Raw genomic sequence first — 18,289 nt, forward strand, 5'->3', positions numbered from 1 at the left:
ACATTTTGGGAAGAAGCCTATTGTAGCAGCTTTGTTCAGTTATTTTTAAAAATTGTGTTATTAAGGAGTTTAAGTAACAGTGATCCTTGTAAAATTTTCTCCCATAAAAAGTCACACGATGCCACTTTTTGTGAAATTAAAAAAATCTGTAAAAATGCAAAACCTCATTAAAAACTTGCAAACCATGTTATAGATACTATCTGTTTCCTGTCACTTTGCATAAGAGTTTTACTGCATCCTTTTTTATATCCAAATGCAACTATTAGTTTACCTCTGGTAGTAATTATGTTTTTACATTATTTTAGAAATGTGTTAAGATACCCAGCTTACCTGGTAATCCAGTGTTTCAGGAGTTTCAGGGGTACACGCTATAATCAAAGGGTATCATACCCTCATGGATTTTCTTTTGGACTTTTTTTACTGTAAAACATCTGCAGCTCCCTTTTGGGATAGTTTAACCAAACATAACTCGTTCTTTGTTTTTTTGTTTTTTATTAACTCTAAGTGAAAAATAATGTGCTTCTTTTGCTGAGAAAACTACTTTTTAAAGATAAAACTACTGGACCATCTCTAGGCATGGGCCAGTCATAGAAAATGTAAGGTTGACTTTTTTTTTGTTGAAAAATAAATCTGAAAAATCAACTATGCAATATTACTTAAACTGGGGGAAAAACGTCTTATGTCACCTTTACATAAGGTAAGTACTAAACCTTTGCAATAAGTTAACTGTGGGCTATTCTTATTTTACAACATTAAATATTTGTTTTTAAACCTAGTCTGAACAAGGTATTTGTAAAATTACCTTGTAAGTACTGTTCAGTTCAGTTACTGAATAACTGCATTGCTTTTGAATACAATAGCATATTACAACATATTGGTGTGAATTTAATAGACTTAGAAGATGTCAAGATGATTTGAAGACAACAGCATTGATCTTTGGATGCGATAATGGATTTGTTTTATTATTTGTTTTTGAATTTTATATATATATATATATATATATATATATATATATATATATATATATATATATATATATATATATATATATATATATATATATATATATATATATATATATATATATATATATATATATATATATATATATTTAATGATGATTATATAGGAATGGCAAGTTTATCTATATAGCATGATTCAGTACAAAGACAATTCAAAGTGCCTTACATGAATGAGATAATAAAATAGAAGGAAAATAGAAATGGAGATGTTTGTAGCACTATTTCCTTGCAGAAAGAAGGTTTCACGTTCGGTTCCTGTTCTGGGGTCTTTCTCCATGGAGTTTGCATGAATGTGTTGGTTCTCTCCGGGTACTTCTCCTTCACACGGTCCAAAAATATGATTGTTTAGGTGAATTGACTTGTCTAAATTATCCTTAGGAATGAGTGTGTGTGCATGGTTGTATGTCTCAGTGCGTCTGTGTTGCCCTGTGACACACTGGCGAATGTGTCACAGGGCAAATACATTAGTTAGACCACAAACTTAAACTAATTATACCTCAGTTAACCATTTAGCAATAACAGTTTAAATGAGTTTTTTAAATTTGATTTCACAGAAGTCAGGATTTCATCTTTTTTTTCAGTTTTAAAATCATCAGGAAGTTTGTTCCAGATCAGTGGAGCATAGGAACTAAATGCTGCTTCTCCGTTTTTGGTTCTGGTTCTGTGTCTACAGAGTAGGCTTTAACTAGAAGACTAGAAGTGGTCTGGGAGGTTGATACACTGACTATAAAGCTGTTATGTATTGAGGTGATGATCCATTCACTGATTTTTAGACCAACAGAAAAATTTTAAAGTCAATTCTCCGAGCTACTCGGAGCCAGTGTAAGGACTTCAGAACCCGACTGATGTGCTCTACTTTCTTAGTTCTAGTGAGAACAACTGCTGCAGCATTTTGAATCAGCTGCAGCTTTCTGATGGATTTTTTAGGAAAACCTATAAAGACACTGTTGCAGTGATGAATTCTACTAAAGATAAATGCATGAATGAGTTTTTCTAGATCCTGCTTGAACATTAGTCTTTTATTCCTGGAAATGATCTTCAGGTGATTAAAGGCTGACTTGGTAACTGCCTTTATGTGCAACTGAATGTTCAGGTCTGAGTCCATCATGACACCAAGATTTTGGCCATAATCAACTGTGAGCTAACTCTGGATCTCTCCTCCTTTGGTCCAAAAATTATTACCTCAGTTTTGTTTTTAAACAATGCCCAGCTTTAGTGCTTAGTGCTGCAATGTTTTCCTCACTTTTTACTATTTACTCTCACCACCTTATGTAGTAGCAAAGATACATTTAATGCATTTAAAAGTAAAAAACATCATACAGAGTTGATCGCCATTACCACTCTGTTATGCAGAAACATAAACCAAATAAGATATATTTGCATTATTGCTCTATAGATAATGTCTGCAGATAAACAAAATACCCATGAGAGTCATTGTTGTTTGTTTTCCACTTTTCAAACTTGGCTGCAGATTGACAAATAGTTTCCTTCCTAAACCTTGCACTAATGAGTTCAGATTTCCGTTGAGAGTGCAGGCATCTAGTGCTTCAATTAAGTGTGCCTTTGTGAACCAAATATGCCCTAATGGATTTCTAAATTTTTGTCAAATGTAAAATTTTCTTGTCATCATTAATGTGCTTCTCCTATTTGTATCCACTTATGCCACAGAGGTGCATTTTGTTGCTTTATTTGGCCCATTTTCAGCCGAGGTGAGGAAGGAACGAGCGTATATTCTTTTAGCTGCAACAAGCTCATGTCTTCAGGAAACAATGTAAAAATTATCAAATGGTTAAAGAATAAACACATCTGTCTTTTATCTTACTGCTTACCAGGTAATCCCAAAAATTAGAATATAAGTACTGGATTTACCTGTGTGATATTAATCTTAAAGCGAGAATGTGTTACAAAGCACAACGCTTTCCAACGTGCAATCATTGTAATAAAGGTCTACTGATCAGCTCAGAGTTAAGTACAACTTGTACTGTACTGAGTGCTGATGACACACTAACTTGGAAGGTGTGGTCTATTCTGATGATTTTGAGGACCTTCTCTCAGTAGTGTCAATTTCCCAAGAAGATGTGTGTTTACCTTCATAATAAAAGCAGCAAAATGTAAATCCTTCAGCAGAAGAACTAAGTTCTTACTTATAAAAAAGCTTATCAATCTTGTGTGTAATAAGAAGCCCATTTCTGTACTTTAGACACACTAAGGGCATGTAACGAGTCTACCAAGGCTTTAGGTACAATTAGAAATTAAAGGTCAATTGCAAGAATACATCTTACAACTGTTTCATACTAAAGTGTACTTTGAACATTGGTAATGTTAAACTTGTTGCAGCGGTTGCATTCAGTTCACTGTGCAAATATATGCAATGATTGCATCAAACACAGCAAATACTTTCCTAACAAATAAGTTTGACAATAAATTTGCGACAGAAAAGATAAAAGAGCAGTAAAGATTTTGAAAGCAGCAGCTGTTAACTGTAATCTGCCGACAGAAACAGTGGCTCTTTAAAATAGATCCAGACCAATAAAATGCCATGATTGTTTTCCGTACACCAGACCATGATTAATGCTTTGCAAACTTTTGAGCGCTGCTTTATTTTATTTCCTTTAAAAATTAGCTGAAACATGGACCTGTTAAATGGAAATAAGTTAAAATTGGAAAAACCTGTTTGATCATTTGTAAATGTATTTTTTACAAATCTTAACTGCTTTATTCATTTTACAGATATATTTAATGTATATTTCATCTTAGTAGTTCCTTCTTTTGGTGATTTGGATGCAGTACTGGATTCAGTGTGACGCTGAAATGTATAATTCCTTATTATTTTCAGCTTTCTGGTCGACACCATGTTGTGTAGGTTGTGCTGTTTATTGTTTTTCACGTTTTCTACCTGACGAATATATAATATAATAAAGGTCTTTGTTTGCAAATATCGTTACAGTCTATTGAATTTTAGATCCACTATAGGACTCCTGCTTAACAAAAAATAGAAGAAAGATATATAATAGAATCTTTAGATGTAAAAAAATCAGTGTTACACAATTTATATTTATATACATTACGGTAAACAAAGAGATTTTTAGTGTTAAAAGCAACTTAAAAAATAATAAAACAACTGTTAGAAAATTGCAAGCCCTTCACAGGTATGCATTCTGATGACTGTGAGAAACATTAAGAAAAAATAATCTTTTTTTGATCTTATGAATAAATGTCAGAACATTTTAATCCTATAACAGGATTTTTTTTTGTAGAATTTATTTAAACATAAAAAAAATTGTATGGCATCATCAACAGATGAATTAAAGAGATATCTTTAATGATCCCTGGAATTTGGACCTTTTTAGTATTCCTCATTTCTTGATTCAAAAACACAAAAGCTCCTTCTTATGGTAAAATTCCAATATGGAAAAGGCATTCTGTAATAAAGGCAAGGGCTTTGTGAACTTTATGACACAAGAGTAAGCTTCATGGAAACAGGCCTCACCTTAATATAGTGAAGAAGAGCAAAATGTGAAAATAATCTGAGCTGTGACACAAGAGGCTGGACAAAGAACATATTTTAACCCCCCACAGTTCAAAGTGAGATGGAACCAAAAGGTGGTATTAAAATACGCTTAAGAGAAATGCTGCAAAGTGTGTAATATTAAAGTCAGGAAGTGATTAACTGGAAAAGCTTTTTCCACAGTTTTACCAGCTATGCCAATAATTGTATCAGGCATTGTATTTAGAAGCCAAAGGAATTAATGACCTGAAAAACTTTTTTAATGTTAAATTACTTGATATAAGAAAGACATGAGTTTTTTGTGTAAAACCACTTGGCTGCTTCCCTTTAATTTCATTCATTAACTTTCTTTCTGTCTTTTTCTCTCCTGCTACACCTTTTGAAATTTGAGTCTTAATTTCTTTTCATAATCCTAAATCTTAAATGTTTCTAACCCCTGTTCAATTCCAATTATATAGTTTGTTTTTCCATCTATCTATGCATCCATCCATCCTCTAGAAGTCATTTATCAAGTAGAGTTGGACCCTTTCAAGGAGTCTCTTACAAGGCCACATAACTGTAGTCATACACAAAAAAATAGCTTCTATTTAAAAGGCTGCTCAGTGGCGCAGTGGGTAGCACTGCTGCGTTGAAGCAAGAAGGTTCTGGGTTTGATTCCCAGCCTGGGGTCTTTCTGCATGGAGTTTGCATGTTCTCTCTGAGCATGCGCGGGTACTCCAGCTTCCTCCAACAGTCCAAAAACATGACTTTTAGGTTAAATAGCTGTAGATAAGCACCAGCACCCCTTGTGACCCCAATTGGGGCAAGCGTGTCAGATAATGGATATTTAAAAAACCAATAAACAAAAGTAAAAGAGAGCAGATATGATGCAAACTTTAGAAGGACCCTGGATTTAAATCAAAAAGCGCCTGGATCTAAATCCAGGCCCTTGTTGATGTTTATTCTTTGACTGACATGTCGGGGACCTGGGTTTAAATCCTGGCTGTGGTATGAAAGGCATTCAACATAAAAACTTTGCCAAGTCTGCTGAGGAGTGATTTTAACTAGTTAAGGAAGCAGCTGAAAGGACACACTACACAGTGCTAGAGTACACTACTTTATTAAACTTTTTCTTTAAAAAAAAGCGTATTTATCTTCTTATTTCATGTTTAAAATACTTTAAAAACATTTACATTTTAAAATACAAAATAAAGAATAAAATAGAACAGTATAGAAAATCCCCTTATTGCCCTACAATTATGAAATAGAAAAAATGGCCACACAAATGTGGACCTTAGAAAAGTGTATAAGAATAACATACTGGTGAAGAGTTAAAAGAAAAACAATAAAATACTGTACTGTGAAGTGTTTTAACAATATAAATACTGTGCACCTGGAGAATAAATAACCAATATACAGCTATGGACATTTTTACAGTAATGGACATTTAAAAATAGTGGCAACATTAGAGATGTGCAAAATGACAGCAGCATGTTATTTAACTGACTAAGAAAGAAACTGTGCAAAAATAAGCATGAATGTAATAACTGATTGAGATAGTTTACGAACAGTGATGGTTATAAAGGAATCATTACCTGGTATTTCATATTTACAGTCCCTCTGAAATTGTTTTTAAATTAATCTTTAATCATTACTCGGAGCAGGGGATATAATTAGAGTTTATTTGGATCCCTATTCATACCTCTTTTGTTTTATATGGCAGAATGTGACTTACGTGTATACACGTTCATGTGGGTGTAGTGTTAGCAACATTAGCAGTTTGCCATGGTTTCTTTACTATTGTTTTCTAGTCTCTTAAAAAAGTTACTCAAGCAGAAACTCTTACTGAGAGACTGCAGGCAAGTGAGTCCCTGATTGTTGGATTTAACCAATAGACGGAAGCAGTAAAAGCAAAGCCGTCTAATGTTAATTCAACTAATTCGGTTTATTCATATGGCGCCAATCCCCAACACAAGTCATCTTAAGCCATTTCACAGACATGTTAATAGAGTCACACAGTCAGATTGGTAAGAAGTTTACTATCAATGGAAACCTAACTGATTGCATCCAGTCAATGACTTAGCCATTTTAATGCTCTGGGTTATCCAGCAGGTTTAAACAAAGGCCAGACACCAACACACATGTTTTAACATAAAAAGATCGATTTCCAGTTGATAAAACCTTTAAAATGATTATGAAAGCACAAAAATATATATTTTTATTTATTTATTATATCTTACATAAAAAGGAGTGTAAATGCTGGAATACGTTAATTATTCATCACTGCAACTGTCATTATGTTTCTGTTAAATTGCTTAAATCTTCTGTTTTCTCTGTAGTCTTATCACTTCTCCCTCTTATTTCAGTTAGGTTTCTTGTTTTTGTTGGATTGTTCCTCTTTCATTGTCAGATTGGTTCCTGCAGCCTTCCTTGTGTCCTGCCTGGACCTCGACCCTCCAACAAGACAGACACATATACTAAATATTCAAAAAAGTTTAAAAAATCTACCTGTTTGAAAAAAAGAAATCTGGCTGCACATCCTTGCTGGCAATGGTTATGTTGAGGAATTTTGTTCTTCTTAGAACTATTTTTATCTATTTATTTATTTATTTGCTTTTGAGCCAAGGCTTTTCAAGGTGAACTGCATATTTACTATTTATCTGCAAATGGTTTATTTGACTTTTTTTAAAAGGTTTTTAAGAGTGGACTTGATGTTTTTGGATTATTTTTGTATTACATCCTAATATCCTAAAGCTTAACATCATTAACAGAGGACTGCCTTTTATTTTGGTAGTTTCTGTCATTTTATTTTGTTTGTTTCAAAGCAGTTTCCAGTTTAGAGCTCCCAACCTCTTTCTTTATTGAAAAGAAATCATGAAAACTGATCTAAACAGAGGCAAGTAAAGTCTGCAGAGGTTTCAATGGTATTCTGGGATATTTCCTGAACACCTAATGACTTATAAACGTGTTCTTGGGATGACTCTGGTAAGTGGCTCACTAATAGGTCATGTTCTCTGTATTTGTGGATAATGAATCTTACTGTGTTTGTCTGGAGTTTAATAAGTTTGTTATTAATAGTCCTTTTTTGATGTTGAAACATGTAATCAATTTTAACTCTGAGAAAAAAACACAAACAGAGAAGAAAAGTTTGACCCCACAAGGTACTTATTTTGACATTGTATGTTGATTGGGCAGTGGATTGAGCAGAAGACTTTGCCATAACTATTCAAATCTTGGACATCCAGTATATCAGACATGTTATCACAAATATCTATCAAATCATGGAGAGCTCATAATAGATTAATTTATTATTACTTAACTATTTTTTTACACTTAAAACATACTGACATACTGTACCTCATTATTACAGTATGTCGAGGGGTCATGGTAATTGTTATGTGATTCCTGAGGTATACTGAAGGCCAATATCGTGGAATATATACATGTAAATTTCATATGAAATAAGTAGATGGAAGATTTAATTATTCATTATTTTTATTTATTTATTTAAATATATGATTACAACATTAGATTTACTATTGAAATTTAAAATTCTCAATTAAATAATTAAGTGTCCCATTAATTTGTGCATTCTCAGACTATGACCCCAAAAATTACAAAACAACACACTTGGGACCACCTAAAAATGCATGTAATTACTTCACTCCATACTTATCTATACATAAAAAGTGAAGTATTTACATTTATTTTAAAATAAAGTTATTTTTAAACAACATTTATGCTTTTCCATTTATCAGTCTGAACATATTTTGATTAATTACTGTGAAAATATTTAATACTGTATTTTACAATTTCATTCTTTTGATATTTGAAACTAGTATTGATAAATAGATAAATGTTACATGAACTTTTTTCATTGGATATATTTTTTCATTATTTATGGTACAATCACATTGGTGTATTTCATTACATATTCTGGCCCTCCATATTCCTCAGGGATCACATCAAAAAGATTGTAAAACCCTCATCATATTGTAGCAAGACAATCCCTTCAGTGGCGGTTCTAGACCAATTATACCGGGGGGCCGGGAGGGGGCCAGCGTGTTTTGATGGGGGCATAGAAAAGCATTAAATAGAAAACAGGGCAAGAGATTCAAATATATTAAGAGAGCTTTATGAAGTGAAATTTCTATTCAATTAGGTTTCATTAAAATTATATGTCTTACCAGGTCGATTTACATTCATAATTTTGAAATCTAACATATTTTTGAATTAATTTAAGTTAGAAATACCATTTTCTAGAAAATCTGAATTAGAACTCAAGAAAAACTGATAAATTCAGTCATAAAAATGAGAGAAAATTGTTTTGAAAAAAAAAAAAAAAACATTAAGCAGAAGAAAACTGGGATTCTATCCCAATGGCAAAGAATCTATCACCTTATTTATTTTAAATAATTAGTAAAACAGGATTTGTAAAGAAAGAAAAATGAAATAAACCCAAAGGACCTATCAGTAACCGGGTCTGTTCCAGCGCGTATCATCATTAGAATTTTTTAGAGTATTATGTCTTCAGTACAGGGGCCAGGTTCATAATCTACAGGGTCTAGAACCGCCCATGGATCCCTTCCCCCACTTTGGAAACCACTGCATTAATTAATTAAAAATACATTAATATACTGATGAAGTAAATAATTGTACTGAATTTTAAAATTATATTCAAAATGTAATATAAGTGTATGAACAAATTTACATTGAAGAAATATGTGTTTGTATAGGGTCGTTGATTTGTTTGTTGTATTTTTATATTAGGGGTCATAGAATTGTTTGGGTATTCTCCAAAAACAAACAAAACTCTTCCAATAACCTGGTTGTCCTTCACCTTCTTTTATTTTGAAGGAACAAACCGGAACCTGAGCACCTAAATCCCTCCGCGGGACCCTTGCAGTTCCCTGAAGGCAGTTGGTGGTTAGCTTATGAGGCTGGAACTTGCGAACGTAAATAAGCCCAGCCTCGCTGTTTGGAGCGATTCGGCGCACGGACTTGGCGCAGCTCGGATCGGATCAGAACGGACGGAACTCGCGCGTTATTTCACCCGTTGGCAACACCGCAGCGAGACTTCTGGAGCTCACGCTGACAAGTTTGTCTACAACAGCTTCTGTGGGAGCAGGTACTTAAATTTCCCTGGGCGTTAAACTGATAAAACAGCTTTCAGAGTTATGGGGAGCCAGTGAATTAACCAGGCTACAATGTGGAGGCCTGTTTGTCTCAGACTTATCTGATCAGGCCGGTTAACAGGTGGCAGAGTTAAGTTCATGCAACGAGTCAGGCTGCAGTAATCATTACCAAATCTCAGCTGGACTACTGGCCTTTAAAAACAACCCTTGAGCTGACATATAAATAATCCCTTAGGTAGGCAGTAAAATATATCTACTGTTGCAAAATAAGTACAGTTAATGGTTGCTGATAAAAAAAAAAAAGCTGCAGACTCTTAACTGCGATTATAATGTATTCAATGTGTGTTTTAATTTGAAATAAGTGCCATGTGAGCACACTTTAAATATAAGATATAATTTGTAACAAGGCAGGTGGTATCAGCCAGCTGTTCTGTTCATGTTGAGCTCACAGAAGGAGTTTACTGTTTCTCAGAGCCCGCAGGCTGCCATAAAACTTTGTGTCAGTGACATTTCAATCAGCACGGAAGAAGATTAGGACTACTTAAAAAATAAGAAAGTCAACAGATTTTTTTAGATTTTATTTCAGTATAATATGCGGGGAAAGGTTTTTTCCCCTCACAATTCTGACTTAAATCTCATAATTCTGACTTTAATCTCATAATTCTGACTTTAATCTCAGAACTCTGACTTTAATCTCAGAATTCTGACTTTAATCTCAGAATTCTGAGTTTTTTCCCATATTAAACTGAAATAAAATGTAAATATCAGTTAACTTTTTTAATTTTTTCAGTGGCCCTAATCCTCTTCCATAAATCAGTGACTCAACAAACGGGCACATATTTTCTAAAATGGTTTCTATATGATGCCTACCACTTTCTCTTTATTTCTCAGTTTGATGCTACTTTGATAACTCCATATGAACTAACACTTTTTATTGTTAAAGATATATTTTACTATTTATGTATTTGCTAATGATGAATACTTATGATTTTAATGATATGATTTGATGTATTTATTGCTTCTCATGTTTGTTAGTTCATCTTTTCATATATCTATGTGAATATTTTAGCTGTAATCTATTATTATATAATAATAACAGATATTCTGAATATAAAGTCAGAAGTAAAGTATTTCCTAATTCTTTGGTTCGCTTGATACCAGAGCTGTTTTTCAGACCGGGCCTTTTACAAGATGTAAAGCTCCTCTGGGGCCACAGGCCTGCACTTACCTAAACCACATATTTTCACGGTAGATAAAGTCTCTTTATGTTACTTTAACATCCATGGTGAAAGTCCTCTGGTGCTACAGGCTGCCAGACATCTGTTCCTGTGAATCAAACACCTGGTAATAGTAAAATGTGGGCTTGGAGAGCTCAATTTGGATTCAGATAAATATTTTAAGAAGCAGAATATTGTGAACAGTGATGGTTATGGAAAGGAGAGCATAAACAATACTTCAAATCCTCTTTGTCTCACCTGATATGCCCTTTCCATTCAAACTACCTCTATCATTTCTTTTTTTTTTTTGCAATAAGCTATCCTTTTTGGGTCTGTTTTGCAAAAGATATTTGATTATTCAGGGAAAATATTACATAATAAAGTTTTCTTCCCCCATAAGGAATCCCAATTTATTTCCCTGCCTTCTATATTCTTGTAACAAATCAACCGAAAGGCCAAAAAAGCTCAACTGAACTGTAATTTGAGGTTGTGATAAGTTTGACTTAGACTGTCTTTTTTTTTAAATTCTTTATTCTGATTTGATTTATTTTCACAGCGGCTGTTAACAGGAGACTTCTTCGCTTCCTACTTTACAAAATAAACAGAAATATAACCCCTTGATGAAGGCAAAGTCAAAATTAATTACACACATTCCAATTTTTGGATGGTTCGTTGGTTTATTTCTTTTGTACGGATTTGTGAAAAGTTGTCTACATGAGGAAACTTAGCCAACTGCAGACATTGTTATGTTTCAGGGAATTTTTCTCCTCCCATCATCTCAAACTTCTTCATTCCCATTGAATTAAGATGCAAATAAACAATAGAAAAATCTTGGACCTCTAATAGCATGATAAATATTTATCAGGTGCTTTACAGAGACTATTATTCCCAGGTTATTGTGAGCCAGAGGAATTATGAAAATTATTCAAAAAACAAATTGAGGACAAACAAAAAAAACTCCACCAGGACAAAATTACAGGCTTCTAAAGTTTCCATTTGAAAAAAATCTGGTTGAAATATAAGTATGAGTGAAAGTAAAAAGGACAAATGAACCTTTTAACCTCTGGGTCTTTAGCCTAGTTGGATGTATCTGACCAGCTGAGTAATTCCCTTCTTACTTTTATAGTTTTAAAGTTAATTTAAGTAGATTCAATACATTCAGCTTCTTTTGATCCTTAAAAAAAGTCTTAAGTTTAAGTATTTGGCAGTTTGAGCCTTAAAAAATAACCTTAGAATAGTTAACCTAGAGAATAATTGCATACAAATATATCTTTATATAGAAAATCTTAATTGGGGGCATAACTTTTTATATTTGAAAAAATATTGTAGCTTGTCTTTTAACTAATACGGCTAATGAGTACTAAGTTTTTGATAATTACATTAATTAGCTTTAGTCTCATTGAACATTGAATTGCACTTCTTGCATATTTTGACTAAATTCTGGTAATACATTTTTTCAGAGAAATCATAAAAGCCCATTTTCATATAATCAAATCCCCAGATAGCAGCAACCTGTGATTATAATGAATGTGATGATTTGGATGACTAAAGGTCTGTGTAATGCATTTATGCTTTAAAGGTTTGCATCACATGATTTGTTTTATGTCTTTATAATGCCATGCAGCCTGTGCTTGTGATTTATTTGGAGGGGAAGAAACTCAGACCAGCGTATAACAAAATGTAGACAGTCGGCTCAATTAAGCAGTAATAAAAAGGCTGAGCGATCTGCGTCAGTGTACCTGCTGCCATTTAGTGAGGAGGAACAGTGGCATCAAGCGGTAAATCCGTTCAGTTAAAATGAAATCTTCCTCTAAAAAATTTTTTTTTTCTTTTTTTTTTCATACTTGTTGGTAGGATAATAAAAAAAAAGTTTTTTTTAAAATAACTTTAACTTTTTAGATTTTGATTTTATAAAAAAAAAAAAATGTCAGTTAACTGGAGCCGTTTAGTTAGAGATTTCCAGTAATTGACAGAGAAAACATCTGGAACACTAAATGTTTTAGCCAATTTATGAATTTAGTTAAGGTTTTTATTTTATGGCAAATGTTACTGCTTGACTGAACGTCAGAAAACCAAATTATTAGAGTAGACCAATAAAACTCAGTTTGTATACTAAGTAGTGTTCATTCTTTTCCAACAAATAAACGCATCATGAGAGCTTGGAGTTTTTTTAGATTTGCTAAAAATGACAGAAAAAAATGATGCGCCCTTAAGGATTACTGGAGTTTTTGATACTAGAATCTTTTTTTTCTTCTTAACATATAATGTGCTTTTTTGTTTTAGCTTTTCTCCTCCCACATGTCCACTCTCAGATCATTACTGTATATAGAAAGGCAAGAGCTGCTCCACATCCTCTTCCGTCGGGATTTTAAGGAGGCAGGGAAGTTTTCAGGATGGGAAAACGACATAACCTTGAGCTTTTGTGGAATCTGGTTAATGGGCGGGAGGACAACAGAATTCGCTTTTTTACGACTTGGATGTATGAGATTTGGTTTGGATTTGAAGCTTTATAAACCAAAGTATATTTGGAGAGCTGATTTTGATTGCACCACATGGTTTGAGAGAAGATAATGTAAATCTAAAAGTAAAATCCTGTCACTTTGAAGTGATTTAGCTTGACAGATCAGAAGACATTAAGTTTGACTTTAAGGTTTTACATCTCTTGAAGCTGTTCCTGTATTACATTTGATCCCTTTTCCTCCCACTTAATGGTTCCTCTTCTGTAAAAGGTTAGAGGAGGAAGAAAATGGAAAACCTAAGTCTCTGAGTAACATTTACCAGTTTTTCTAGTTTCAGACGGCTCTATGTGAGCCATTAGTGGCGGCAGGATGAGGAGCAGCGTGGAGTACGAGGGAGTTTTTCTCCCACAGCGAGCTGCCAGCTCCCGCAGACTGTGACAGTGAGGAAGTTTGAAGGCCAGGTCAGAGCTTCAAAAGAAACAAAAACTCATCCACATCTGCTTTTAGCCTGAAACTGTTGTCAAAGTAGCAAAAAAAGAAAACTTTGGCAGAAGATCTTTGCGAGTCTTAAAGTGACTCATCTGTTTTAGGAGGAAGACGATCGGCTGCAGGCTCAAGGTCACTCCAAGCTGACTAAACTAGACGATGTGTGGATGGATTTCATTCTGTTTCTGACAAGTCTTAGGGTTTCATTAAGAATATTAGTCATTGTATTTTAATATTGGCATTATCTTTTCTTTTTTTTTTCCATTTTGTGGTCAATTGTATTACCTATCTTGAATCATTCCGCATTATTTAGTGGAAAGAGATAAGCCAATAAACTGTGTAATTAAACTTGAAACTGAATTACAAACACTCTGATTTAATGCCTTTAAATCACTGTGTACTTAAGGAAGGAACTGATTAAAACCCCTTTAGAAGATTAAGCAGAATAATTAACCCCTTGAATGCCAGACAACATTAGACGGTCGTTTAAATGAGGGGTTCTCAACCATTTTAGTCACAGCACCCTGATTTAACATGCACTGTGTCCATGACCCATTACCCAATCAATATACGTATAGATAAGCTCTTATGAACTCACTTCAGACTCTTTTTCATCCTATTTTGAAACACACAGGGATTTTTTGGGAAAACATAAAGCAGCATCCAGAGGCTAACTTTACAAACAGACCAACAATGATCTCTACATCCCATTATTCTGTGGTTGAAATGACATAATTCAAACTTTATTTTCTTTTAGATTAAATAAAACGATGAGAGCATTTGCTAAACTTTAATAAAACACACTATAAAACAGCCCATGTATCATTTTAAGCATCTATGTTTCTGAGAACTTCCTGGTCAAAAGCAAAGACGTTTTTCTGCACCAATATAACGTGACGGCTGAGCCTGCTTGTTTATACAGAGCAGCAAAAGTGGAAATCACTCTCCGCTCTGATATGAATTTGTTTTTCATGTATTTCAGTGCAGAAAAGGACTTTTGGCAACGATATGTGGATGCTAATGGAAACAGCACGTCAGTTGCAGCTTTTGACGTTGCTGCGTACTCTGTTGCTACCGACAACCTGAACTCTCCCAGTATGTCACTGGAGTTATGTCATAACTCTCCATAAAGACCTCAAGCTTCGGGAACATTTGAACATTTCCCCCGTCCACTCGCACAGCCCACCACTGCAGCCTTCTCTTTAATGCTGTCCTTACTGGACAGGTTCGTTACCGTTGTTCTGGTGAAGCCTAGTTATGGCCGACAGAGATTGTTTTGTTTAATAAAATACCTGTTTGAGACCAACCCCCCACCATCCTTCTAACTTCTAAATTTATATTTTTCCAGAAATCCTCTCGCAACCCCAATTTTGGTCAGAACCCAAACTATAAGGGTTAAGAATAGCTGGTTTAGACCATCTAGCGTGGATTTGATATGCTTATAATATATATATAACACATGTCTGCAGCTCCAGTCAGCTGTAAAGAGAAAAATCAAATGCTAAATTAATCCGGGATTTATTGCCTTAGAGTAATTCTGCTTTTTTGGCTTCTGGGGAGAAGAACCACCTAACCCACTGATGTTTTCTAAAGTTTTTAGTTGGTAATTTGTTTCAAGGCAACAAATAGCATCCTAGTTGTCTTTTAAAAGGAGTAGAGGTAATTTCTCATTGGAAATTGTCTTTTAATGCCCTGTGTTAACTGTGTGATAAATTGCCCCTCTGTGAATAACTTTGAATCACTTTTTTTTTTTATGTTTCATTTGGCTGTGGCGTTTTTTAGTGGGAGACTTATATAGTGCAAGCTTCATTAGAGCAAAATGTAGCAAGGCCCTCTTTAAACTGGAATAGCACTGTTCTATAAACCCCAGGGTCTAAATTAACATTACAGAATAGCTGCAAATTTGGAAAAGTGTGAAGTTTGAGTGTGAAGGCAGTCATTAGGCTACTTTTTCCTCAATGATGTAGTGGAGGAACCACCATCCATATTTTTAATCAGCGGGAGGAAGGGATTGGAGTCAGGGAGTTTTCAGTGCAGGAAGCTATGCATGACCAGGCGCTCTGTCCAGTAAAGTAATATTTTCTCCAGGTGGGGGCTCTGTTGACATATTTCATAGAATGCAGCCTTTTCCTATTCCTGATTACATGGAGGCTCTCAAGCCCTAATAGGTTTTTATCAATTTCAGAGAATCTGATCATTTCTTTTTGCTTAATATGATGACATTGGCTTCTCTTGACAAATTAATCTTAACATTTGAACCGCTGCTTTGAGAATTTATACTAAAGTTTCTTAGTAGCCAACCGCCCAATTTGGAGGTGTGTGCTTCTCATAAGCTGTCTATAGGTAGAATGTTCAGTTCACATTGTCACTGCAAGGCCTGATCATTTAAGAGTTTTTGATATCTAGGAGAGAGATTATTTTTTAAATTAATTTTATTTGGTCCTATCGATTATCAATTTGCCGCCACACTGCTAAAATCATTATAATAAGTGCTTGAAGTAATGTCAGCCCACAGTAGTTGAGATGTGTTTTTAGTCTTGACGTGAGGCCAGTGTGCCTGTCCTCCAGATTCTCTGATGACCGACCCTAGCTGTTGTTTTTTAGTAAAAGCCTGTGGATAAGCTCAGTGTACATCTACCATGCTCCTTCAGGCTGCACTGCTCGTGATGTACCCTCCAAGACTCGGTGGAAACCCTCTAAATTTGGAATTGTGGTGATAAGTGGGTTTTATTTGATCTGATGAGGGATTTATTGCCTTTGATTAAATGTCCCGTAGGATGGTTTAGCTGCAACCTGTGATGTGAGAATATTAAAGTGTTCATTTTAAATAAGAAGAGAAGATTCTGAAAGTCCTGCTGAGAACAATCAGTGCTTTGGCCAATGGGAAAAAAATTAATTGGGGGAATCCATTAATATATGTAAAAACATAAGATCAGATCTTTTTTTTTTAACAATATAAAATAGCTTTAGCATTTTAGTTCTTAAATGACATAACTGTTTCGATTAACTGTATGCAGAGCAAGTTTTGTTAAATAATGTCAGTTATGCAAGGGATTGAAAACATCGCCGATGTAAGATTAAAGAGAAAAATGCTTTAAATGAATTGAAGTTTTCCAATACAGTAATTCTGCCGCATGAAAAGCACCAGCACAGCGTCTAAGAGTTTGTTTTTATCATCAGTATTATACATCATTTGCCCCCTTTTGGTAACTAGTTAACTTGGAACAAATCTTTCAGTAATTTGAATTAACTTTTTCTTAAATACCTAATGTGAAGCGTCAATCATGACTGACCTCATGCCTTAAAAACCAGGTTTTGTTTGAACACATAAAGGTACAGAGAGCTACAGTGAGTATCATTTGAACCAGTGGCGGCGGTTGGAGTTTTCAGCTATTAATTCAAAATAGATGTATACCAAAAACCAATCAAATATATACGAAGATATCACACCAGTATTTTTAAAACTGTGCCAACAGCAAAAAAACATAATTATAATTTCTGAAAAGTGCTTTAAATCAGTCCTACCTGTCTTAATCCATGCTGGGTCAGATCCTTATGTTTGAAAAGGGAAAGAAGAATAAAGCGTTAGCCTCGCTGCATGCATTAGCCAAGCCTTGTTGCTGAATAATTATATAAGCCTGTCAATCAGCTGCAATTTGTAACAGACGACTGACATCAGCGCTGTGGCGGGAGGTGGTGTGCAAATAAAGTTGCTTTTAGCTCTGGGTACAAGTTGCCCCCCAGGAGGTCCTATTTTTTGCATTGAGGAGCTACTGCGCATGGACAACTTTTAATAAGAGTCTATGATTAAAGATTTTTGCGCCCCAGGGAGGAAATATGTCACCAATTCGACGACGAACTAAACAGATTCACTTATCATGGAAGATTAAATATTTATCTTGCACATTTAAAAAAAATATATGAATATATTTCAAAATATTTTAATTTTATAATTTAATTTCCATTTGTTCTTTTATGTCCCTCTACTGGTCAACCGCCACTGATTTCAAAACAGTGGCGGTTGTTACATACGCTAATTTGTTCTGCCATAATTTTTTTTCCTTATTTTGTTATTTTATATATATATTTTATTTGTTTTAGTCTTGAAAGGTGGATACTTCTTGCATTACTTTGAACTTTTTTCTGTCTGATTCCAACTTTTTGTTATTGTTAAATTTGAATGGGTGAACAATGAGTAGTTTAGGGTTTAGTTTTTTGTACTATTGTGTAGTTTCTTGGATGCCTAGTTTTAACATTTAACTCAGTAAAGATAACTTTTATTAGTGCTTGTCTTTGTGGGTACTATTTTTGTGTTTTCTACTCAGCTGTACTTTAACCTAAACTGTACACTGCAAAAACGACCTGGAAATACTGTAAGTAAAAAATTTTTCTATCAAGTGTATTTACTAGGGATGCACGATATTGGGATTTTGGCCGATATCCGATATGCCGATATTTTAAAACTCATGTAGCCGATAACCGA

General features: G+C 34.2%; 1 protein-coding gene across 1 annotated transcript in view; it reads left to right on the forward strand.

The window, feature by feature from the left end:
* Nucleotides 1–9,394: 9,394 nt before the first annotated feature.
* The window catches only part of esr2a (estrogen receptor 2a), a 37,301-nt gene continuing 28,406 nt past the window's right edge, over nt 9,395–18,289 (forward strand). The window contains exon 1 of the mRNA XM_038277531.1: nt 9,395–9,637. The gene's annotated coding sequence lies outside the window, so the exon portion shown is untranslated. The remainder of the gene's footprint in view (nt 9,638–18,289) is intronic.

This window comes from Cyprinodon tularosa, unplaced genomic scaffold (genome assembly GCF_016077235.1).
Source record: "Cyprinodon tularosa strain WSP-4 unplaced genomic scaffold, ASM1607723v1 ctg132, whole genome shotgun sequence".
Classification (NCBI taxonomy): domain Eukaryota; kingdom Metazoa; phylum Chordata; class Actinopteri; order Cyprinodontiformes; family Cyprinodontidae; genus Cyprinodon; species Cyprinodon tularosa.